Raw genomic sequence first — 26,382 nt, forward strand, 5'->3', positions numbered from 1 at the left:
TGCAGGGAAAATATATGAACCCTACTCTTTCCCTCTCAAATCTCCTGCTGCTCCTCAACCAGAAGCCAGAGAGTAAAGCCCCATGGATGTGATGCAGGGAAGTCTTCTAAGGCAGAGAGGGGATGGAGAAGGATGGAGAAGGATGAAGAGTGGATCTGGAAGAGCATATGGAAGATGCCCAGCACAAAGAAGAAAATAGTCAGGCTTGAGAAATGAATGAAAACTCAAGGCTCAGAAATGAACAGGAGAGGATATGTGTCTAGTTCCAAAGTATCTTTCCTAAAACATGTATTAATTACTGCAGTGATTTTAACATCTATCCACAACATTTTCGATACACACTCCATAGGTAAAACTTAATTCCCTTCCCCTTAAAAGGGGGCTGGACTTAGTGACTTGCTTCTAATGAACAGATCCAGAAAAGGTACATTAGTAACATAGCTGTGGCGGCACCTGGCAGACACCACCTTAGCCACGTGATCAAGGTCATCCTTGCCACTGAAATGTCATGTTGACAGCACATACCTCAGACATGATGCAATGAGACAGGCACGCCACTACTGTGGAATTCTTCCCAAAACCCAAAACCACAGTCAAATCAGGAGAAAAAAACATCAGACAAACCGAAATCATGAGACAGTCTACAAAATATCTGGCCAGTACTCATAGAAGTATCAAAATATCAAAAGAAAAGAAAAAAACCAAAAAATTGTCACCAATTGAAGGTGGCTATGGAGAAATGATGACAAAATTTAATGTAGTATCCTAGATTGGATCCTGGAACAGCAAAGAACATTACTGGATAAGCTGGCAAAATCTAGATAAAGTCTGCAGTTTAGTTAATGTCACAATTTCTTAGTTTTGGACAATTGGACCATGGTTATAGAAGAGGTTAATATTAAGGGAAGCTGGATAAAGGGTATATGTGAACTCTATGATCTGTCTTTGCAATTCTTGTGTAAATCTAAAATATTTTAAAATGAAAATAATTAAAGGAAGTATCAGTACAGTATATTTTTTGTTTGTACTCCTCCCTGAAAGCCTGGTTTCTTTTCTTCTGTCTTCTCTCTTTCTCTCTCTCTCTCAGTCTCTCTCCCCCCACACCCCCGTCTCTCGCTCTCTCTCTCTCTCTCTCAGTATCCTCTTCTCTCTCCCTGCTCCTTTCCCTTCCTCCATCCTTCGCGCCTCTTTATCTCCCTCTCCCTCTTTCAGTATGAGTCCCAAAATTCCTAAAGAAGAAACTAACTCTGAGCAGACCAACTGAGGCCATGTGGAGGAGTCACACTGTGAGGACAGAGTACTGCTTGTTGCAAATATGTAGATGAGGTGGGAAGAAGAGTTCCTAGAGGAAAGGGTATTGGGTAGTCGGCAATTCAACAGGTACCCATTACACAAACAGACACGTGCAAAAGGAGCATTTCTTCATATTCCTCTAACTCTTTCCAGTGGTCATACTCCTGAAAAACCTATATAACCAGCACAGCAGAAGACTTAGGGCTGTTACAATGATAAGTCATAGGGACAATAGCAACTTTGAGTATAGAAACATGGACTTAGAAACTTAAAGAGTCTATTTGTTTTCTTACATCTTGGTGGTAGAATATTCTTTGCCACAAGTATTCTCCCTTTCATACATTGTTAATAACAGAATATTGGTATCTCCCAAAGCAATAACAGCAGTTACATTACCCTATCTACAGGATTAAATTGTGAATCTCATTGCTGCAATAGGCATCTCCTTAAACTATATGATAAAATAGTAGAGCTTAATACAGGCATTATAGCTACAAGCAGCAGAAAGTCTTGCTCAAACTGATATAAATAATGAGAAAATGTATTATCCCTTATAGCTGGAAGGGCAGATGAAGGGTGAGCTCCAATTCTGCTTCCCTGCACTTCTATTGGCTCTGGCTTCCTCCCTATTCTTCCCAGAGTATTGTCCATGGACGACTTCAAGGTGGCTGTCAGTAGCAGCTTACTTCATTGTGCATATCCAAAGGGGAGAAAAACAATCTCCCTCCTACCCTTGGAATATAAGTGTTTTCTGTAATTTTCCTGAGCTGTCTTAGATCAAGCACCAACTTTCAAGCCAATGAGTTACCAGAGGAATACCATACATAAATTGGGCTCTAAACTGATCGCTCTAGGAAGAAGAATGGGAGCACCATGTCTGACCTAGAATAATCAGGTTCCACTCATGGAGCTACAGTATGGTGGATACCTGAACACAACTGAAGTCTGTTAGAAAGGTAGAAGTGGGGAACCAAAACAGCTGCTACTGTAGAAGAGTTGTTAGGAGTGTAGGCACTGGAGTCAGACTGTTTGAGTTCAAAGGATGATTCTACACTCATGGTTTGTGTAATGTTGAATATGTTACTTGACTTCTCTATGCCTCAGTTTTCTAATCTGTATAATGGGGACAATATAACATACAATGCTTGTATCCTAGCATTGTTATGAGGATTAAATAAATTAATCCTGTTCAAAGCATATAAAGCAGTGTCTAATATATAACTGATGCTTATTAAATGTCAGTAAATACTATTTTACAGATATCTGTACTTGTTAGTAGAAAAGTAAGTTTAATCCCAGACCTTACATTACATTTAATAGGGTTTGTATTTTTTTCTATCTTCTGTGACTTTGAGAAAATCACAAAAATTCTTAATTTCTAAAATAAAGATAATAATGTATGCCCTCTAGACAGTTGTTACCATGCTCAAGTAAGATAACATAAGCAAAATGCCTGAAAACAGGCTATTGCTCCACAGATTAATACATTTCAAGTGTATGAATATCAAAACCATACATTTTGGTGTGAGGAAATATGTCTTTCTATATTTTTCTGTAACTAAACATAACTTCTAACAGGAGCCCCATTCTGCTAGTGGTTGAGTTCATTACAGTCTGTTTGGGGTAAGCTGGCTAAATCAAGATATCAGTCTCTTTTTCCCCATGGATACGTTTGATCCCTAGTTGAGTGGAAGAGAACAATCACCTGCCTGACCCTCGGGTGTCATCTCCCTATAGTAGCATCCACTGGGATACTACTGGTTCTGTCCAGTGTCCATACATAGGCCATCCAGATGCTGCTATGTTCATCTCAATCCTGGTTACAATACCCATTCAGGTCCACTAGTTTCGAAGTCACACTGTGCCACATGTGCACATTCTGTTGCTCTCCCCAGACATACTGGGAAGTAGAGAACCTCTTAAGATTGTCCTGGGACTGTCTGCCTGGACATTGCTCACAGCCATTTGTTTTGCCATTACCATACCATACTGGCCACACAGGGAGATCTATAAATCTCATTGCTTCCTAAGATATGCTCAAGAAGGAAGGTACTTTGCAAACCCACTCTTGGATTCTCTTACCTAGCTGCCCCTCCCCCAGACAAGCCATGGCAGGAATGGTAGGATACAAGCCCTTCCCAAGGGCCTACCAGGATCTGAAATCCATTCTGTTTCCTCTTCTTCCCTTCATTACCTCTAACTTTGGACAAATGGACACTGAATGATCACTTAGTCTCCTAAATCTATTATTTATGCCAGGACTTCAGCTATTGAAACTCAAAAATGAGAATTTGGCTTTTACTCAACTGCATTATCCCTTCCCTGAAGCAATAAGCTCAGGAATGCTCTGGCCACCGCTTTGGGTGGGGAGAAGGTTACAGAATAATAAGAGTTGTTGAGAATAGAAAACATAGGTTTAATACAGTATATCAGTTATAATTAAAAGTGATTAATTATATTTTGATCAAAAATATTTTACATTGTCTGATTATTACTCTGTCAGTTTCTAAAACAAGGATTTGAGATAATATAAAGCATAGATACATTGACAAGAGAACAATTAATCTGAGACCAAAAGAGAAACTAAGGACCAAGTTCTTTTATCTAATACTCAGAACCTTAACAGTTTAATAACATCATCATCACCATCACCATTTCTTGAGTACCTACTATGTGAAAGACTGTGTGCTAAGTATTTGTATTTTAAATTCATTAACAAACAAGAATTAATTACGTTTTTACAACAATCCCAGCATAATACATATTTTTAGCCTCATTTTACTAAAAGCACACTGAGGTTCCTAGGAGTTAAATAGCTTGAAGATTCTTCCAACAAAAACATGATGGTGTAGTTGATATTGTGATATACCACCCAGATCCCCCTTCTGCTGAGGGAAGACAGCCTCAGCTGCAGAGAAATGCCTGCTTTAAGGTCACACTCCTTCCCAGGACTGTGCTTCCTAAGACTGATCAACAGAGGCTAAAAGTCTGACCATCTTGACCCAGACAACTCCAGACAACCCTGAAGGGCTGTAGTAGCTCTAGCATTCCTCACAGAATATGTCATAGTGTGAATATGTCATTGTAAACATGCATTTAATTAATGTATGAAGATGAGACTATATTAACAGAACAGTGAACTGCTATTCCTAACAGCTACTATATAACTTTAGTCAAAAAATGTATTCCTGTCTCAGAAGCACTTCCCCTTCTGACTCCAACATCTCTCTACTTTACCTGGGTCACCTGCTTCCTGATAATTCCTGATTTCTCTCCATCACAATGATGATAACAATGATAACTTACCTTTACCAGGAAAAACAGGTGGACACAAACAGTCAATAATAAAAAGACATTGGTTTAAATGGAACCTTGACTGACTGATGAGGAACAGCTAAGTAATTCACTCAAGTATGAGACCCAAGGAGTCTATCTACCAATCCCCCTCCATCTACTTGCCATGACAAGATCCCAAGTAGCAACGGATCCCAGGTCCTGAGGGTTGGAGATGTCATACCCAGGGAAGGTGGATCTCCCTTCTGTATTGTAGCAACAGGTTAGGTGTCACACTAGGTAATCGCTTCACTTGATAAGCCCTGGTGACCATCTTTCACTAAAAGACATGCAGCTTGTTATAACTTTGTCTAATTTCAAGTCTCATGTTAAGAGATAAAGCTGAATGCCAGTGAATGAGTTGCAAATTACTTTGTGAATTTGGGCTGTGAAGGCAGCCAAAGCAGATAATTCTTGCCTATTAAGTGGATTTATCACATGGTCAATTGTGTAATTACTTTTTTAAAAAATCCATTTTCCCCATTTTATTGTCATGAAGATACAAAGGGGACATTTTGGATAAAGAAATCATTATCTAGGCGAGGGAATAACAACTGTTCCTCTTGTAAAGTTGAGCTTTTATATCCATTAAGTGGTTCAAAGAAAGGATCAGTAACTGGAGGCTGCTAACTCCCTGCCCCTCCACTTAGAGCAAAATAGTTCTGGTCTTATAAGGAGGTGGCTAGATAGATGACATTATTGGAGGGACAATGAGAAAGCGCCATGGATCCAGAAAACATTTGTCAAGCACTTGTCACAGTGCCTGAAATTCCACCATTAGTAAATCACTCCTTTGGGTCAGATCATGAAAATTTTCTGAAACTCAGAACCCCACTCAATTAATATGCCAGTAATGTGGGGGGTGGGTTATAACACCTTAAGCCAATTGCAGTTCCAATCTAAAGAACTGGGACATCAGAAGGAGCAAGGACACAGCAAGAAAAAAAAACACTGAATGGACACAGGGGAAGTGACACAGTATAAACAACAGATGCAATATATAATTCATAGTCCAATTTTCATAAATGAGAAAATTGAATTTGCAGACTAATATTTCCTAAAGTTCGTTCTCAGACAATAGTCGCCCAGGATCTAACATGCTGTCTTCAGGTACAGGATTTCAAGGTCAAATAATTTTGGGAAATCTTAGATGAAATAAGTTCAACAAGTTTCTGCAGGGTTCATTAGTCTTGATGTGCATGGTAAATCTCGGGGTGGAGAGAAGGAAAGAAAATATAGGACCACATACTAATATAAAATTACTTAGCATCTTCGAAGACTAATTGCTATAGAAATTCTTCTCTCTAGAGATGCAAAACTAGAATTCAGTTTTTCTCACTCCTAGTCTAATTACTTTTCCACTCTACTGTGCTCCAATCCCATTATTTTGCCTTGGGTAAGACCAGAGCATAAAAGGAAATGTTCAGAGACTCAGAGACTGGCAAAAAAAAAAAAAAATACTCTTGAAAACAAAACAACAAAAGCGACACCTGCATGAGCCTGAATATACTCACCAGACTAGCAATCACAGCTCACTCTCTCAGTGACTTTGATGATGAAACAGATGTATCTGTCTGAGCAGCAGGGGAGCTTCCTTCCTCCATTTTTCCATCTCATCCCTTCACAGTGGTCTACTGGTAGGTAAGAGCAATACCTGGGGAAAAATAAAGAAGTGGCTTAACCCAGATTGGAATACTTGAGGCTCTCCTTCTTAAAGTACACCTAGACCCCTAAGCTCGCTCAAAGGAGCCTAGGGTATGGCCTAGATTTTTGTGCATCTTCCAGGAGGACATTGTCAATCAAGTTAGCTGACATCCCAAAGGATAAAAATGAGATAAAATGGAAACATTACAAGAATCTGAGAAGCATGAGAACTATGAAGGAGAGGCAACCCATAGATGGGTTAACTTGTACCAGAAGTAGCAAAACTCACAGAACAGAATAAGAAGTAAAAACATACATTGTTAATAATCTAAGAGAGATTAGGAAGACTATAAGAAACATGAAGCAAGAAAAATCAGAGAATCAATTCGACATTTGATATAAATGTATACTTTCGAGGAGAGAGAGCACAACATATAAGTTTGGAAACATAACTCAAAACAGCAAAATAAAATTCAACCAATCCACTAGACAATCAAAAAATGGGTATGTGAGGGGAAGTTGAAAAATAAAAACAAAATAAAACAAAGGAAATATAGCAAACAGAAAACATGAGACCACATGGCCAAAAAAAAAAAATTAAAAAACCATGGTTATTATAAATGTAAATGATTTAGCTTCATCAATCAAAAGTCAACATTTTAAGAATATATAGTATCTTTAAAAGGAATTTAAAACTTACATGACAAAGAAGGTTAAGTAAGAAACAAATATGATCATTATATAGTAGCAAAGGAATAACATAACAAGAATATATAATAATCATAAATAATATGTTATCAACAATATATCTTCAAAATTGATAAAACAATTGATAGAATTACAGGGAGAAATAGATAAATTGCACCCCTCAGGAACTGATGAATCAAAGATTAAATAAAATGATAAATAATTTTGTTCTAAATATATAAACAATATAGCTAATGGGCATAGAATAAACCTTCACTAAGAGCACATATAAAAATTCACAAAATTAATCATGTAGTAAGTCACAAACAAAACTTCAATAAATTCTGAAGATGAGCATCATATATAATGTGTTTTTTGTTTACAATGCAATAAAAACATTTATAGCAAAATCACACCTTTATTTTTTATGTCTAGAAATCTAAATACATATTATCAAATAACCTCTAGGATTAAGCAGAAATGACCAGGGAAATTATGAGGTACATAAAAGCATTAAATGACAAAGTGTATTGCTTATACTTAATGCAATACTAAGAAGGAGATTTGGAGTCTTGAGTTTATTTATTTATTTATTTATTTATTTATTTATTTATTTATACACACACACACACACACACATACTAGAAGGAATGAAAGTTAGTGACAATAATTTAACTTAAAAATCTAGATAAGAGTAGGAACAGAATAAACTCAGAAAAAAGGGAAAAGGTAAGAAAAGGCTAAACTCAGTGAAATAAAGAAGAAGAAGAACAAAAAAACAGGAGAATTTCCAACAAAACAAGAACAGAGCCTTGGAGGGAAAAATTGCTGGACTGACTACATGGAAGATAAGGATTTTTGTTCACACTTTGATATATTCAACAGATGACTGGTAGAAAAAAATCTCACAATGTCTAAAATTTGGAACAGATAACAAACAAGAACAAATAAGACTCCTTCCCCTGAAAGGAAATAGGGAACTTTATAGAAAAATTGTTATACAGGAAAGCAATGAATTTTGTATATTAACCTTGTATCCTACAATCTTGCTATTAATCACTTACTAGTTTCAGAATTTTTTGTTGATTCTTTAGATTTTATACATCGCTTATGTCATATGTGAACTGATAGTTTTAGGTCTTTCTTCTCAATTTATATATTTTCTAGCCTTATTTCATTAGCAAGGATTTCCAATATTATGTTGAAAAGGAATATTATGGTGAAAGGAGACATCTTTGCCTTGGACCTGATCTTAGTGGAAAAGCTTCAGGTTTCTTACCATTAAGTATGTTAGCTGTAGGTTATTTGTAGATTGTCTTCATTAAATTGAGAATGTTCCCTTCTATTCCTAGTTTACTGAGAGTTTTTATCATGAGTAGATACTGGATTTTGTCAAATGCTTTTTCTGTCACATTAATTTTTGTACTAGGTCTTTTATGTGATATTTTTACTTAGAGAATGTCTCAATTCAGACTAGTCACATTTCAAGTGCTCCACAGTCACATGTGGCTAGTGGCTACTTTATTGGACAGTGCAGATATAGTACATAGACTTCTTGTCTGTCCTGTTTAGTGCTACCTTCCTAAAGCCAAGAAGAAAGCTCTTCTCTTAATAAGCACTCAACCAAAACTTCTACTGATTAGGTGGATGTCTCTCTCCCAATTGTGCCTGTACCAGTTTAATATTCCCAGCAGAGTGTATGAGGCCTTCTATTTATATTTTCTAGTATTTGTCAGTCTAATAGGTATAAAATGGAATTTAATTTGAATTTGAATTTCTCTGTATTAGTGAAGTAGAGCATCCTTTCATATAACAAACATAGACTTAAATGGAAAACATAAAACTATACAATTTCTAAAAGATAACATAGGAAAAAATGAAGATATACTTGGGTATAATAATGTCTACTTAGATACAATACCAGAGGCACAACCCATGAAAGAAATAACTGATAAACTAAAAATTTCATTAAAATTAAAAACATTTACTCTGTGAAAGACAATGTCAAGAGAATGAGAAGACAAGCCACAGACTGGAGAGAAATATTTGTAAAAAATACATCTGATAAAACATTGTTATCCAAAATACACAAAGAACTCTTAAATCCAACAGTAAGAAAACAAAAAACCCAATTTAAAAATGGGCCAAAGATCTTAACAGATACTTCACCAAAGAAGATATATTGATGGCAACTAAGCATATGAAAAGATGCTTGACATCGTAAGTTATCAAGGAAATGTGAATTAAAATAACTAGATACCACTACAGGCCTATTAGAATGGTCAAAATCCAGAACACTGACAACACAGTGCTGACGAGGATGTCAGAACAACAGAACTCTCAGATATTGCTGGTGAGAATGCAAAAATGGCACAGCCACTTCAGAAATGAGTTTGGCCGTTTCTTATAAGTTTAAATGTACTGTTACCATGTGATCCAGAAATCATGCTCCTTGGTATTTACCCTACGGAGCTGAAAATTTATGTCCAGACAAACACCCTCACACATATGTTTACAGCAACACTATTAATAACTGCCAAAACTTGGAAGCAACCAAGACGTAGTTTAGTAGGTGAATGGATAAACAAACTGTGTACATCCAGGCAATGGAATATTACTAAGTGCTAAGAAGAAATGAGCTATTAAGTGATGAAAAGACATGAAAGAAACTTAAATGCACATTTCTAAGTGAAAGAAGCCAATCTAAAAGGGTTACATACCATATGATTTCAACTATATTATATTCTGGAAAAGGCAAACTATAGAAACAATAAAAAGATCAACAATTGCTGGGATTAGCAGGGTTGGGAGGGGTGGGAGGAAGAGAGATGAATAGGCAGAACATAGAGGATCTTCAAGGCAGTGGAAACACTCTGTATTATATTATAATGATGGATATACACCAAAAGTGAACCCTAAGGTAAACTACGAACTTTGAATGATTATGATATGTCAATGTAGGGTTATTCTTGGTTGAAAATGAGCCATTCTGGTGAGTGATATTGATAATGGAGAAGCTATCCATGTGTGAGGACATGAATTGTATAGGAAATATTGTTGTAAACCTTAACCTGCTTTCTAAAGATAAAGCCTTAAAAATTAATGTGAAGTACCTCAATAGTGTTTTTATATTACCTTTTGAAATATTTAGGTACACTAGGTTAAATAGAGTATATTATTGAAGTTAATGTCACCTGTTTATTTTTATTTTCTTAATGAGGCTATAGAAAATTTTAAGTATCTGCAGGCATTCCTTTTCTCTTAGTGCTGCCCTAGGAGATGTTCATCTCCATGCTATGCCACCTTACTGTCCATCACAAAAAAAAAGAAAAAGAAAGGAAAAGAAATGAGTAAATACATACAGGATGAATACTTTGCAGAAGAAAGGAGCTTGAGTTAGAAAAAACTACATGGATGAAGCAGCAAAACAAATGAAACAGAATAAATGTATAGCCCAATGTTATTAAGTACATTTTAAAAATCTATACACAAAACAGTACTATATATACTACTGCATATAAATAAGCATATGAAATAAACATATGAAAGGTAGTTAGAATGACAAGTGTTAAAAACTGAAGAATAGTTGTCTGTGTAATAGTGTGGGATTTAATATTGGGGATAATTAATACAGGAGAAATAAATTATAAAATAAAATGAAAAGCAACAGAGCACTGCACAGGCCAATGTTGACAGCATGCCATGAACTCTATGTAATCTAATCAACTCCATTCTGGGTATTTGAGTTGTAACAAGAAAATTAAAAATTACAAAGGCCAGTAAAATGTCTGTAGACAGGACTGTTTGAAAGCATTGAATTGACCAGTATTTAATATGTACAAATTATATACCCTGCTGTGTGCCCAGAATACATAAGACACCTATGAGATGAATCCTAAACTAGAGGTGCTTCCAGTCTGCCTGAGTCAAAAAAAAAATCAAAAAATACAAAAACAATAACAACAACAACAAAACCTACCCTCATGGAGTGTGGAGGACAATGTGAGACAGAATTTAGTTACTAACCATGTGGTACACCCCCGCCTCCACCCAAAAAAAGTAATGTGCTAATGTGCAAAGAAGACAACACAGATGCACTAGAGCAAGCAGATTTGGGAAGGTGATGGAATTTGAACTTGACTTCAAAGGATAAGAGGTATTTGGGATGATGGAGAGAAAGAGACATTCCCAGGACACAGTTCATCTGCAAAGTTGAGGGAAGGTCACCTTAGTGGAATAAAGGAATACTGTCCTCCACTTGAGAAAGTAAAATCAACATCGGAGTAAGTTACTTGACCAAAATATTACTGTTATTTAAATTAAAAATATGGCTGTTCCAATACCTATTCTAACCACTAGATTATGTATCATCCATATAGTATGCATTTGCTCCAGTTCACAGATGTGCTGAAAAAGTGAATAGAATGAGATAATGCAATTTTCAGGAGTATTTTGCTTAATGCTAGGGCAGAGTTTATGCACTGGAAGAGTCTGGCTTGCTAAGTGATGAGGACATTCAGTAATTTGCATTTTGAGATATTGTACAGATCTTTACAAAAGAGGGAACCTGCCAAACAAGGGGACTGTATAGTACTTAGTGAGCCATCCATAATCTGCCCCTAATTTACTCTTTAAGAACCTCTCCCCATTCCCTTTCATGCCCATACTTCTGCCAAACCAAGCACTTTATCATCTCCATGCATTTTCATATTCAGCACTTTCCTACTCCAGGTCCTCAGTTGTACTCTTCCTGCATATGAAATATCTTCAGCTCCATCTTTACCTGCCAAAGTTCAATGTATATAAGACCATGTGTGAATTATATGACGTCCAGGCAGAAGGAAATCCTTCTCCGAACTCCCAAAACACTGAACTATTCTATCCTGTGATTATACTGGCCTATAGGAATCCTACTGTTAGAATGAATTAAAACCAAAATTGTCTGATTAGAAAATATGATTGTTCTTACTAGTAGTAAAACAAATTACCCCATACACTGAATCCCATTGACCAAAATTAATCTTGTAGCCCTTGTACCTTGCCTTAGATTTATGTATCTTCGTATTTCCATATTGCTCCCAGCATCAGAAAACACACTTGGTTTCCTGCTTTATTTCACTATGTATATAACATAAATTTTCCTTATTTCTAAAAATATTCTTAATTATTTTAATATCTCCATAATTCTCCATTGTGTTAACATGCCATCTTCACTTTTTAAAAATCCCTATCTGTGATCACTTAGTTTAGACAAGTAGCATTCTTTTCCTTCCTTTCCCCTGAAGCTCTATAACAATATATTCATATTAACCCTGTATAGACTAAAAGAAGCAAGTTTTAAATGATCGTGCTATTCTCCCACTAGCATTCATTGTTCCGTGTCATAATTAGAAAGAGGAATCAGGATAATCTATTCTTTGCCATTTTGATAAATTGTTCCACTTCCCACTTACCAAGATGGCCAAAAAAATTAAAAAACAAAGCTCTTTCATAGAAGCTCAGTAACTCATATAGAAATTGGGAAATGAATAATCTTACATGTCTTTACACACCTGTATTTTCAGCAAGGATACACCTGGAAAACATTACTTGTGCATGGCTCTCTCCAGGGCCATCCACAGACAAAATTCTACCTCAATTCTCCAAATGGGGAAGATGGACCATTAGGCCTTTCACGCTGGCTAAATTACCAGTTACCAGCAGGTAAACAACCTATCACTGCAATACTATTCCAAGCTTATTATGAGTGTCATTTGCAAAGGTGGAGCCCTTCAGAGAGAAATCTCTGTTTTATTAGCATGAAGAGGTCTAAAGAGCGCTGGCCAGGGCCAGGAGGCCCTCCATGGTCCTCAGGGATCACTGCTGATTTATGAGCTCCCACACATTCATCTACTGCAGCACAATTCATTCCTGTGTAAAATACTCTATTATTCCACCACCAAAGTGTAAGGTCAGAAAATATCAAATGGAATACAATTTCTTAAGCCAAGTAGGGGGAATAACTGGTTTTACAAAAAGCTCCAAAGCCAAAATGAATTAAGCTGAAGAACTAACCTGGAGAGAAGAAGTAAGCAAATGAACAAAGTGAGAAACACTAGCATGCATTTTTAAAGTGTCAGTCCCCAGGTCCCTGGAGGCCAGAGCACAGGCCTGGTCAGGGGCATGAGCAGCACAGTGGGGAGGAAAGAGCCTGAAATCTGGAAGCAGAAGCCCAGAGTGCTCAGTGTTGTTCTTCCATTTTGAAGCCATATGACCTCAAGCAAGTTACTTAACAACTTTGAACCTTATCTAAAATCTTTGAATGGATTCCCAGGGTTGGGAGAACTAAATTAAAATATCTACCTTCCAGCACAAAATATTCACAATGCAGCTTGATGATCCCTCCCCACACCCACTCAAACATAGAACCTTTACACTCATTACTCTCCTCAATTAAGCACCTGCCAGCTTGGTCTTCTGGTCTGGGAGACTTTTGTCCCTAATGTGCCAGTGTGCATATCTACTTCCATCCATTTTATGTAGCCTTTAAAGTCTAGTTTCCTGAGTTTTTGTGGAGACAAGCAATCAGGCCTTTATACCATCTATGACTTTATGCTTTGGTATAAACAAAGACTTTGAGCCCACCTCAGGATTATCATGAATATTTGTTTAACTGTTTAACTCTTATTTTTTTGTGTTGTGGCAAAATCATCTGGACTACATATAGTGTATGTGTGTGTGTGTGTATCATAAACATATATATTTAACCTTTGTTCATTGTTGCATTTAGGAAGAAATACTGTTTTGTGGGAAGCTATTAATTTTTTTCTTTTTTGAAAAACAGGGTAAGAGAACTGTTGTTCAAGAAATTGAGAAGTGTTTACAATCAGGATTTCCTTTCCTTTCGAGTTTCAATTTCCGAAAGTAACCATCTTTGGTTTAGCTCTGGCCAGCAAGCCTACCCTTATGTGTTGCATAATGGCAGAGATGAATTGGAGCAAGTGGAAGCCTATATCCCCCATGCCACTCAAACTCCTTGTGCAGAAGAGGGGAGAGAAACAATATTTAAGGAGAAAGAGGTAAATAAAGCTTCTACTTCTTGATATAAAAGCAGTAATTTCTGCCTCTAAACTTCAAAATAGCTCCTCTCTAGATCCCTACCCTCTCATTCATCACTCTTTCTCAGAGGAGCAACTGCTCCTTCCCCAGGTCAGAATGAATGCCGCTCCCTGTTCCTGGAATTCATTCACTCCCACCTCTCATAGGACTATTTTTCTGGATTTTCGTTTTTTTTTTTTTTTTTACTGATATTTGAGTACAAGATAGGAGATTCCTTTCAAATATGACAAGCTGTGACTCCATGGCCTTGTGACTTCAATTATGCCCTCCGGCTAGTGTCTTAATTCAAGACACTTCACAACTGCTTTCTCTTTGATGTCCCCAAATCTGTGCCTTTTAATTGACCAAACTACTGTATTGGTAAGAGGCACTCAGAGCTTCGGGCACCACAGTGAAATTCACCTTGAATGAGACTCTCTTGGCTTGGTCATCTGACTTCCTTAGGTAGACAATGAATAGCCCAGATGCCTTGAGCACTCAGAGTCAGGTTAGTTCCACCTGGCCCTACTCCAGACCCTACTCAAAGTGATGAGAAATACTAAATCTATTGTTCCTTAAGATCCACTACCCCAACACCACCACCCCTCACTTCTGCCACCACCTATTCTCTGCGGTTCTTAGATAATAAGGGATAGCAAATATGCCTACTTATTCTTCACTCACACCTTTCGAGTATGTCTCTCTCCGTAAAGGCCTCTCAGTTACAGACAGAAGAATATGCTTCTAGCAGATTCTACATGCCAACCCTCTAGTAAGATTAAAAATGGCCTCAGGTATAGGAGTCTTGTTCTTAACAATGCTCCTGTACCACTGGTGGCACAGAATTTTAATTCCTGCTGTTTCTCCTTAGCAATCTCAACCCTAAGGTTTAATGATAAAATTCAACCCCTCTCATTTTGGCACCCAGCCTCAGTCTCCTGGTTCTTCCCATTCCCAGCCACCTGATGTGATCATCTTGACCTCCCTTGCTCCTGGCCCCTGCCACCCAAGGTCATTCTAGAGCCAGCAGTTCTGGCCTCAGTTTTTCACTCAGTCATTATTCAGTCGGTCAATAATTATTTATTGAGGACCTACTCTGTACAAGGCACTGTTCTAGGTGCTGGGAATACAGAGGTGATAAAACAAATTGGATTCCTATTTTTACGTTGCATTTCAGTCTCATGAGCAGGATTGGAGAGATGGTGGCTGCCATCCCATAAGTCTTTCCTCAGGCAGGGATAGACTGAGAGGGGACCAAACATTCTTTACCTGGAAATAAACATTTGTCTCCCTGGCCTGAAAAACACCCTACATGCTATCAGCTTCCTCACTATCCAGTCTTCCCTTAATCCCCTCCAAATTGGCTCTAATTCTACTGAAACCATACTTAGGTCACAAAAGACCTATAACCATGTTCAACATTCTTTTTTCTGTAGTTCATCTATTCAACTGCACATAATTTCTGTTTTTCTATTAGTCATTCAGGCTCAGAAACACAGTAATTGTCTTCCATCTTTTCCTACTATGATTATGGACCTATTAATCATTCTTTGTAATTTTTCTCACACCTGGGCATTTTTTCTCCCACTCCAATTGCATTATGCTTGCATTCCCTTGTGATAGAGATACTCTCATAACCAATATACCATCCTAGCCAACATTCCTAACTTAAGGGTTGTTTCTTTCCAAAGCATCCTCCATGCATCTTAAAACACTGCTTTCATGATGTCATATCTCAGTCTAGATCCTTCAATGGCTCCCTATTGCCAACAGCAAGAGTCCCTAACCAGTAGCTCATAAAGCATGTAAAGAAGGGCTTTTAGAAGCAGTAACTAAATTAAATCTTTTCCTAATTTATAAATCCCAGTGCACTTGTGGGTCATAAAGTCTAAAGAAGGGTGGCAATTATTAAGTAGTGGTTAAGATTATAGATTCAATTCTAAGTTCCGTAACTATGTGAATCCAGGTAAGTTAATTTGCCTGTATGTGTCTCAGTTTCCTCATCTGTACAATGAAGAGAATGATAACTGGTTCACAGTATAACTGTAAAAATAAAATTAGATTGCCCTTATAAAGTGTTTTGCATAGCACCTGTTACAAAAATAATACTCAAAAATTTACTAATTAAAACCATTTGCAGAAGTTCTGATAATCTTAGGATGGTTATTGGTGACAGGTATGAGGTAGAAGTAGCAGCACTTTGCAGTCTCTAAGGAGATGTGGTCAGAACTTGTGAGGATCTTGCCAAGGACCAGAGCCCATCAGCCCAACCACCCAGCTGGGGAAGCTGCCCTGGCCCTAACTGGTTTGATTCTCTGTACTTCTGGTCACCAGCCCATCCCCAGGGAAGGCAGGACCCCATCCTCCAGTCACCCCACTTTGCTCTTTCTCTTCTCCTTTCCAAGTAAACACAGCTCCTCCTCCTTCTTCCAAGCATTATTTCATCTCCCATGTTTTTTCTCTCTTCCTCTGAAAAATCCATATTCACCTCATTCTTCCTCCAACCATTCCAGAAAAACTAAATGAGACTGCAAGGTAGCATACAGTAGACAATGCCAACTTCTGCTCTAAGTTCCATTTACATTAAACATTAGCATGTAACCATTATGAATAATCAGAAGAGTTCTGAGCAGCTAGAAGCATCTCCTCCTTAGGAAAAGAAGAGAAAGATTAACGTTAATAATGTAAAGGGCCAGGCCAATTCAGTTTAATAAATACTGATTTAGCTAGAAGTCCCAATCATGCTAGTTTGTGCCCTTTCTGACTAGCTTTCTCCTAGCATTGTCTCAGACATTGTAATGGTTAGTCTGTTTCTGTGTCCATTACACTGTCAGCTTCCCAAAGGTCCTGGCCCAGTCTTGCTCATCTGACTATTTCCAGCCAAGTGCACAGTGCCTGGCATACCATAAGGAAATGAGTGAGAGAGGGGAGGGAAAAGGAAAGGATAGGATAGAGAAAAAGGAAGGAAGGAGCAAGGAGGGGGATGGAGGAAAGAAATCAATTTGCAGAGTAGCAAAATCAGATAAGTGTTCTAATCCTTAGCTTAGTAAACATGGGCAAGTGACAACCTCTCTAAGCCTCAGCTAGCTTATCTGTAAAATGGAGATGATGAGTTAATAACCCACCTCAAGGGCTATTTCGAGTTTTTAAAAGGATAAATATAGTAAAAGTAACAGATGAAAAGCCTGGGGCACAGTGGGTGATTGATAAATAATAACAATTACTATTACAAATGAATACAATTTTTTGAAAAAAGGAACGAAGTCACTGCCTATATCATAAATGGAGGTAAGAAGGTCTTGGCCTGGGCCTCTCAAGTCTGTCCCTCTGGTTTGGCCAGCACTTTCTGGACCTTTGTTATGGGAGAGCCACTTTGCCTACATAGCTTTCACTTAAATGGGGCTCTAAATCAAACTGTCTTCTGCCACCATTCTTCCCTGGGCTTCTGATTATAATCATGCTGCCTGCTATTAGTACAAGGATGTTTAAAACTCGTATAAAACAAGAGCTAATTGCTGATCTGCTTAATTAAAGTGAGGCTTTTGTTGTCACATTTACAAAGATAAATGAAATAATCAGCTCGGGACTAATGAGAGATAATTAGATTATGCAGCCCCAATAAATAAAGACCAAAATGCTCTCGATTGTCCCTGTATGTCACAAAGAAGAACCACAGTGAGCTTTAAAGAAGTGCATGTTAGTGATGTTTTATTTGAACAACAGTGAATGATTGGGAATCCAGCTCCCCAACTCTATTATATATTCAGATTTGCAACAATCAATAGAGAATGTATTGGTGACTTCCTGGCTGGGATGCTACCAATTCTTTACAATTAGTCCTAATTTTTTTAACAGATAATATGTAATATAAAAGTAAATACAATTTAATTTGATACAATTTATTAATGAAGGGTATTTATTAATGGAACATTAACTATCGATGATTTACAAAATGTAATAGAGACCCTAAACCCTGCCTTCTTGTCCCATAATAATTTATTCAATTATTTTACTAAAAATATTGCATTGGGTATAAAAATAAAATTGATCCGGTATCATTACAGCTGACAGTAACCAAATGCTTTATTCCTGTGAATCAAAAAACCTAAACTGCCCTTAGTCATTTCCTGTGGCCTAGCTTTGAAAGGCCAACTCTGATCCATATATATATATATATATATTTAGAGAGAGAGAGAGAGAGTGCTATATCTAGATATAGATATAGATATAGATATAGATATAGATATAGATATAGATATAGATATAGATAGAAAGAGAGAAAGAGACAGAGACAGAAAGACAGAGACAGAGAGAGAGAGAGCTTAGTCTCTACAGCCAAAGGAGATCAAAGCTCTTTCATACATGAATTGATTGATATGTAGGTGAAGATAAAATTTTTACTTTGCTCAGATAAAATAAAGATTGATTGCCTAAGACTGATAACGTATCAAAAGGACACCCCCACTTCCCCCAATGACAGAGATTTACTATGTCTGGAAAAACACCTGCTAAATGAGTAGTTTCCAAACATTTGATTCGTGGACCAGTATTTTATATACATATAAATATATATATTTAACTTAGAGAAGAATATAGGGCTTCTAACTTTTTATTTTACCAATTAAGAATTTAAAAGAAAATTCTATCCTTACAATCATTTTACGATCAAAAAAACCAGAAACAATGTAATCTTAGAATAAAGGCCAAGCCTTTAAATGAAATGCAAATAGCTTTATTAAGAAAATTCTTTACTCATTCTCATTTAAATTTTTCTCATTTTTTAAATTTAAAAATTTTCTCATAATTATTCTAAGTTTTCTCATTTTCCCTGCATTAACAGAAGATCCATCTTGGACCAGCACCCCTCCAAACATCAGAGTTTAGCAACCACAGAACTAGACTATTCTATTCCCAATATCAACACAGCTCCCTAAAGCCTAGGAGCTGATGATTTTTGAAGTCAATATTGTAAGTCATTTAATAAAATTAAAGGTTGATTTGAAGTAAGAATAAAGAAACCAAAGCTTTACAAGTGCTCGAGTCCACAGCAGCCCCTTCTGGCCTAGTACACAGCTGACCAGGGTTGTGATGTTTGAGGAGCAGGGCCAGCATCCAAAAGAGGTCTCCCCAATCCCCACCTTGAGCAGTGTTGTCTGCAGATCCTCCTGGCAGTAAGGCCAAGCTGACTTTTTATGAAACAGAAATTTCAGATGCAGTCTGCTTTTCAAAGCATTTCCTAAATTATGTTCTCTATAAATGCTAATTTTTTTTTAGAATTGGTCCTTTATAAAGGGAGGGGCTTGTCATGGTGCAGGGGAAAGAGCTAGAAGCTCTGGCTTCATTTCCAATTCTACCACCATTGTGATCAATCAGTCTCTGAGTCTTGGTCCCTCCTAACACAGAGATGAGACCTACCTCACAGGACCGCTGAGACAATGACCAGGCAAGCTGAGAGTTAGAGGACAGCACCATGGGGATCTTCAACTCATTTCTGACTCCAGACTTAGGTTGCTGGATCTAGAATCTAAATAATGTGTCCCACGCTATGTCGAATCTTAAGTCTTCAAGTGCAATATCAATCTATGCAAAATTCTACCCATAATTTGCTCACAGAGCCTAGACAAGTTGGCCTCGTCCTCATGCTTGAAATAATATATTCCTGCTGTCCCTGGAAACCAAGGCATGGATACAGGGGGGCGGGAAAGAAAGGCAGTCATAGATCAAATGTCTCAAATGTCAATAAATGGCAAAGGAGAGTTATGGAGCACATAAGAGAAGGAGGAGTTTCAGAATATAGGGCTTGGGATGCCCTCTGACCTCACTCAGAGAGGCCCAGTAATAAATCCAGTGGTGAGGGACATCTTTAGATATTGGAACCATCCGGGAAAGCCACAGAGAATTTTCCAGCATCATAAACAGTTTGGAAAGAAAAAGATCTAATTTGGGAAGGCAGGATAGAATGATGAAGAAGGGAGAAAGCTTTTGTTAAGTTTTTTGTTGCTTTGTTGCTACCGTCATTGTTGCTGCTGTTCTTGTTATTTTATCTGAAAAATTTTATACCACTAAGTAGGACATTTGGAAAATCCTCATTTGGACCTTTTCTCTAAGTCAGGAATCTGAGATAATAAGACAGGTATTCCTTGCAGGGCCATGTTAAGCTGACTGTTACCTCAAGAATACTGACCCCCAGCCACCCTGGCCACAGTTGAGATCTAGGAGGCTTCATTCAAAATCGTAGGATAGACTTGTTTCCCTACAGACCTGGATTCCACATCAAGGGTATTAATCAGGATAAGTAATCAGGATAGTAGCTGCTGTAATAATCCCCAAATTTCAATAGTTTAACATAATAAAAGATTATGTCTATTTCATGCCTAGTCCATTGCAGGTCTAGGTTGGGTGGGTAGGGTACTCCATGCAGTCAGGGATCCAGGCTCCTTCAATCTAGACTCAGGGTTCCCTGCTGTACATTCAAAAGAGGAAGATTGGGAGGGATTCAGTGGAGTTTTAGAGGCCAGGTCTGGAAAAGGTGCACATCACATGCACCCATAATCAATCAGACAAAATGCAGTTATACAGCCTCACTCAAAGGAGAACACGTAATCTTCCTGTATGAACACAGGGCATTATCTCTACCATGCCATGAAAGTCCAAAGAGGAAGATCAAGAGAAGGGGCAAGAAACATGGAAAAGCAACCCCTACACTTAGGTACAGCACTCCTTAGTTAATTGGTAATTACTTCTTCCACTCAATTAAAAAATACCCTTTGAGAACCTACTTGATGTAAGGCACTCTGAGAGGCAGAAGGGACCCTGAGGCAAAGACGACTCAGTTCCTATAGTTAGAGAGGACCATCTCCTGAATGAGATAGCATATGCTAATGACCTTTGTAAGCCTTAATTTTCTCATCTGTAAAAGGTGATAACATGATGTAACTCTTAGGGTGACTGTGAGGATTAAATGAGATAATACATGTGAAGTGCATGGCATGCTGTAAGCCTCCTCTTCTTCCTTCTTTGCCTTCATCTTCATCTGCTTCTGCTTCTCCTCATCCTCCTTCTCTTCATCCTCCTTCTCCTTCTCATCATCACCAACATCCTCATCACTACTATTATTAGAAGATGTAGGATATGAGCAAAGTACCATAGGATTAAAAGAGAGGAAATTACGCCCAGTTGGAGAACCAGGAAAGGTTTAGAAGACATAGATATTTCAGGTCAGGCCCGAAGAACAGATACAACTTTAGTAGCGAGACAGGGAGAGAAAGGGCTTTCCAGGTGAGTGGGCAGCAGAAATAAGGACATCTGAGAAGCACAGGGTTCTCCCTGAGCACAGAGATGATGGAGATGATGACTGGGGGAAAGAGGGATTAAGGGGTTTGACAGGGGAGAAAGAGCAGTCAGAACATTCAAAAAGTAACCAATTTGATAGAAGACGCCCATCTTGCCTGGTCAAAGATGTCCCAGGAGTTGTTCAAATTCTTTTTCAGAACCACCAACATAGGACTGACATAGAGAGATCTGGGAGTCAAGAATCCTTCTTAGGGGAGAGCAATGAGGAAGAAAGAGAGTTTATAATCCATATGGAGAGAAGCAGGGACAGACACTATGGGAAGTATGAAGGAGGGAACAGAGATCCTGGAGGGCACCTGAGGCATAGAAGAGAAAGGCAGAGGCAACTGAAAATGGATCAGAGACCTCCTGAGAGGGTTGGCACTGACAAGAGGAAACAAAAGCTTGTATTTCGAGCCAGGCCCATGTGGGTGTACATGTGTCTGAGCCTCAGCTTTCTCGTTTATAAAATGGAGGTAGTAACAGAGGGTCATTATGAGGATTAAACTACTTTGTGTAAAACACTGAGCAGAATGCCAGTGACTTAAACAATGTTAGCATTATCTTTATTATTATTACTCTTTTGTTAATTCTTATAAGCTCCAGATTCTGTCCATTTAACAAACCCTTGATATATATATGATGAATGAACAAATGCTCAAATATGCCCATGATTTTATGTATAATACTCAAAATATATTCATGATGATTAGGTGATGGCTATATAAATAATTATAAGAACCTAGGCCTTTTGGTTTCCCAGTTTCTGGTTAAAAAGATTCCCACATGGAAAATGGAATCCATTTCACCAAATCTATTTATTAACTAAGGGAAACAGAGTTCTCAATTTATAAGTTAAAATGTATACACTTGAAGAGGGAAGATAATAGAATTTGTCGGTTATGTAAAATGTACACACCGAAAAGAAATGGAACTATGGCCATTTTTCAAATGCACACTGAACCAAAGGTAAACTACCTCAGCATAAATAACAAAACGAAACTGCAAAGAACTGGAACCAGTTAAGGCCCATCCACTAAGAAGCACCAAAGTGAGTATGAAGATGTTGACATTAAAACGGGAAAACAGTATGACTTGTGGTCCCTAGAATCCTTTCTGCATTAAGCAGTTCTGGTTCCCATAGATCCCCTTAAAGTTCAAAATGCTGCATTAAGATACAAACTACTATACACAGAGTAGACGAACAACAAGGACCTACTGAATAGCACAGGGAACTATATTCAATAACTTGTAATAACCTATAATGAAAAGAATATGAAAATTTATATATATATATGTATATATATATGTGATTACATATATAAATAAAACTGAACCATGATGCTGTACACCAGAAACTAACACAGCACTGTAAATCAACTATACTTCAATTTAAAAATGCTGCATGGAAGAATGGTAAATTGGGGATTGAAATGACTGAAATGGGGATGGGAAATGCATATATCTTGTTGGATTATCATAGGCTTAAACATATAAAATGTTTAGCACAGTTCCCAATACAATATAAGCAACCGTTAAATGTTGTCTATTTAGTGTGTTATGAAATCACTTTCACATATGAGGAAACTGAGGTTCTCAGAAGCAAAATGACTTTCCCAGGCTCACAAAGCTATTATAGCATGCAAACTTCCCCACTACTAAACTTTATCCTATGGCTTTGATCCAACATTTTGCATTGAGAGCAACATAACAGAATTTCCCAATAAATATTGTGACATAGGAGAACAAGTATCCCATTTGCCCTCTAAAAGAGGGTAATATTATCTCCTTCCAAAAATCCCTTGTTTGTCATACTAACTCCAACGCAACTACATTTTGGCTTCCCGAAACAGACTTTCTCTATGGAATTATTAATTTCCCAATCTCCTACCATGGACCAAATGAACTCTGTTTAGTATCAGGGAGATCATATTCCCTTCTGATATTGAAACCCATAATTTTTGATCAATTAGAGGTTGGTTACAAAAACAATCAATTGATATTTAACTCAGTGAGTCAGTAATCATTTCAATTTCACTTTGGAGTCTCCCACAGCAAATGATTATATATAGTCTTTTGAAATTCACAACAGGCCTTCAGAAGAGCAAAACAACTAATAGGCTTTTTTCTCTCTTCCTTTATCAGAGAATGTGGTATTTGTTTCCATTCTTAGCATTTGAGATTTGAAATTATTGAACACAAGACATAAGAAAGTGCAGCAATTGCTACATCAAGCTCAGTCACAAAGAAGGATGTTCCAGAGAATTCTGAAGCCCTGGTATTGTCTGGAACTTGGAGGATACAGTAATACAATGACAATCTGTCTATAAAATAAGAACATGCACCACCATTGAGGAAACGTTTACTATGCACATTTTCACTATGCTCATTTACTCTGTACAAAAGCTTTATGATGTGGATATTTTATTCTCATTTTCAAGAGAAGTTCCTGGAGGTCCAGCGAGGTTCAAGTGCCCAAGGGCAAGTCTTTATTGAGTGGCAGCTCAGGGACTCATGCACAGGTCAGCCTGATTCTAAAAGGTCTGTCAATCACACTTGGACCCCAGTTCTGTAGATAGGGCCATCTGCAGGTCCCTGCCTGAAATTCTAATATCAGTTCTTTCCCTGCTTGCAGCAGCCCACTGTCATAGAAAGTCCATCAGGAGTTTTGGAACTAGACAGACATTGGTTCCAATGTCCACTCTGCCTCCTTAGCTTCTATGTGACCTGAGATGACGCATTTGACCTTCATTTCTTCTTTTGCAAAGAAAGAGATAAGATATATTAGAATATTTAAATAATGCTATGAGAGTATTTTGTTGGTATTTTGCCCAAAACACAGGCAGTGTCTTCGGAGGTAGCATGGTATGGGCCTCTGCCTCCATTATAATTCTGCCCTGCTTCCCTGTCTTAGTCTGGCTTCTTCTAACCTCCCCAACACTGCGCCATCCCTAACCTTGATCTTAAACACACCAAAAAAAAGAATCAGACCAGTTGTGACTTACACAACCAAAGAGACCTCCATGAGGCAAAATGCTTTTTTTATTAAGCTTGCGCCTTCCTTGCTCAAATCATTTACCTGGAAAGACAAGTGCACAACAAGAACTTGAGAAACACATCTTTAGTCTTCCTCAACTTCCCGGGTGTACTGCTTGTCACACCTGGGACTGCTGAGGCTGAGTTCCCTTCTTCTCCACGCTGATAAATGATCACATTCCATGATACATGGAAATGTAGCTTTCCATTTTCAACTAAGTCATGTGTCCTCTTCAGCCTCCATTGCCTGGTGCAGTGTGAGACACAACTCCTGAACCCCCTCAGCAGTACTCCATGGAACACTGAACTCACAGTAGATGGTCAATAAATACTGTTCATTGTATTGCTAGACATATTTTCCACGAGAAATATGGCTGTAAGTAGCACAGCATTGCTATGGTGCAAATTCACTAAGGGTTAAATAAAATAGCCTTGCCTGACCCTTGACACACTTGGTTTCCAGAATACTACATTCTTGGTTTTCCTTCTTCTCACTGGTGGCTCCTCAGTCCTCCCCAAATTTTTAATGGTAAAGTGACCCTCTTTTCTATTCTTTATCCATCCTCGTTTGCTTGTTGCATCATCAGCTCCTATGTCTCTACACACTATCTATTTGCCAACAACTGCCAGACCTCCTCTGAATTCCAGATTCAATGACCAAATGCCTACTTGATCTAATACATATTTCAAAATCAAAATATCTAAAAACAATCCTTGATAGTCCTTGATATCAAGTCCTTGATATGATAGTCTTGATAGACACCTTAGTCAGTGTCTCCTGCATTCACTCCTTGGCATCATGCTGACGCCTCTCCTTCTCTCACACCCCACATCCAGTTTGTTAGAAAATTCTGTTGACTTCACAGTATATCTGGAATATGGCTACTTCTAACACCTCACCTTAGGGGCCACTATCATCTCCCTGAATTACTGTAATAACCCTCTAACTGCTTCTATTCTTGTTCCCAACAGTCTATTCTCAACACAGCAACCAGAAAGCATTCATGTCACTATTCTGCTCAAAACCCTCTAATGACTCCCTATTTCACTCAGAGTAAAAATTGTCTTTAAAATGGTTTACAAGACCTTGAATGATTTGGGCCCAGTTATTCCTCTGACCCCATCTCCTACCGCTGCTCCACTCATTCACACTGCTGCAGCCACATTGGCCACCTTGTTATTTCTTAAACACATGAGGCATGCTTCTCTCCCCACCATCCGCCAGGGCCTTTGCACTGGCTGTTCCCTCTGCCTCGTATGCTCCTTATCCAGATGTCCACATTGCCAACTGACTCCCGCACCTCCCTCAAGTTTTCACTCAGCTGCCACCTTCTCAATAAGGCCTACGCTGACCACCTCAGTATCCATATCACCTATCATCTTCTAATATACTCTGTAATTTTTTAATTTGCTGTGTTTAATATTTATTGCCTGTCTCCCTGCAGTCTAAGCTCCATGCAGGCAAAAATATTTGTCAGTTTTGCTCACTGCTCTACTCTTGATACCTAGAACGTTGTCTGGCATGTAGAAAGTTCTCCATAGATATTTGCTGAGCTAATTGGATGAATTAATTTGGGAAATGCAGTCTCAATGCCCTGACTCATGAATGAATTTTAGAATCTGACCCGTAACTATCGTAGACAATAGCTAGCCAATTTTTTTATTTTTCTGCAAAGACAGAGCATTCTACTTATAATATAGATACTCTCAATATGACCCTAGTGAGCTTTTTACAAGATTGGTACTTGATCAACAGCAGGTATCACACAGAATAGATGGTGAGGATCATAGCACATTTTTAAATTTTCACTCAGATTCACAATTACTTTCTATGGTTTTTATTTCACCTCATTAATACTTCTGGATCTTTCTTTTTAATGGCCCAGAAAAGCAGCATGACATAGAAATTAAGAGAAGGGACTGTGCACCCATACTGCACAGGCTTAAATCTCCACTCCACTGCTTACTGCTGGAGCTGCT

At 37.9% G+C, this 26,382-nt stretch overlaps 1 long non-coding RNA gene across 1 annotated transcript in view; it reads right to left on the reverse strand.

The window, feature by feature from the left end:
* The window catches only part of LOC140696786 (uncharacterized), a 243,298-nt gene that overhangs the window by 129,061 nt on the left and 87,855 nt on the right, over nt 1–26,382 (reverse strand). The window contains exon 2 of the long non-coding RNA XR_012073296.1: nt 6,141–6,280. This is a non-coding gene — a long non-coding RNA (uncharacterized lncRNA). The remainder of the gene's footprint in view (nt 1–6,140; nt 6,281–26,382) is intronic.

Source organism: Vicugna pacos, chromosome 6 (assembly GCF_048564905.1).
Source record: "Vicugna pacos chromosome 6, VicPac4, whole genome shotgun sequence".
NCBI lineage: Eukaryota > Metazoa > Chordata > Mammalia > Artiodactyla > Camelidae > Vicugna > Vicugna pacos.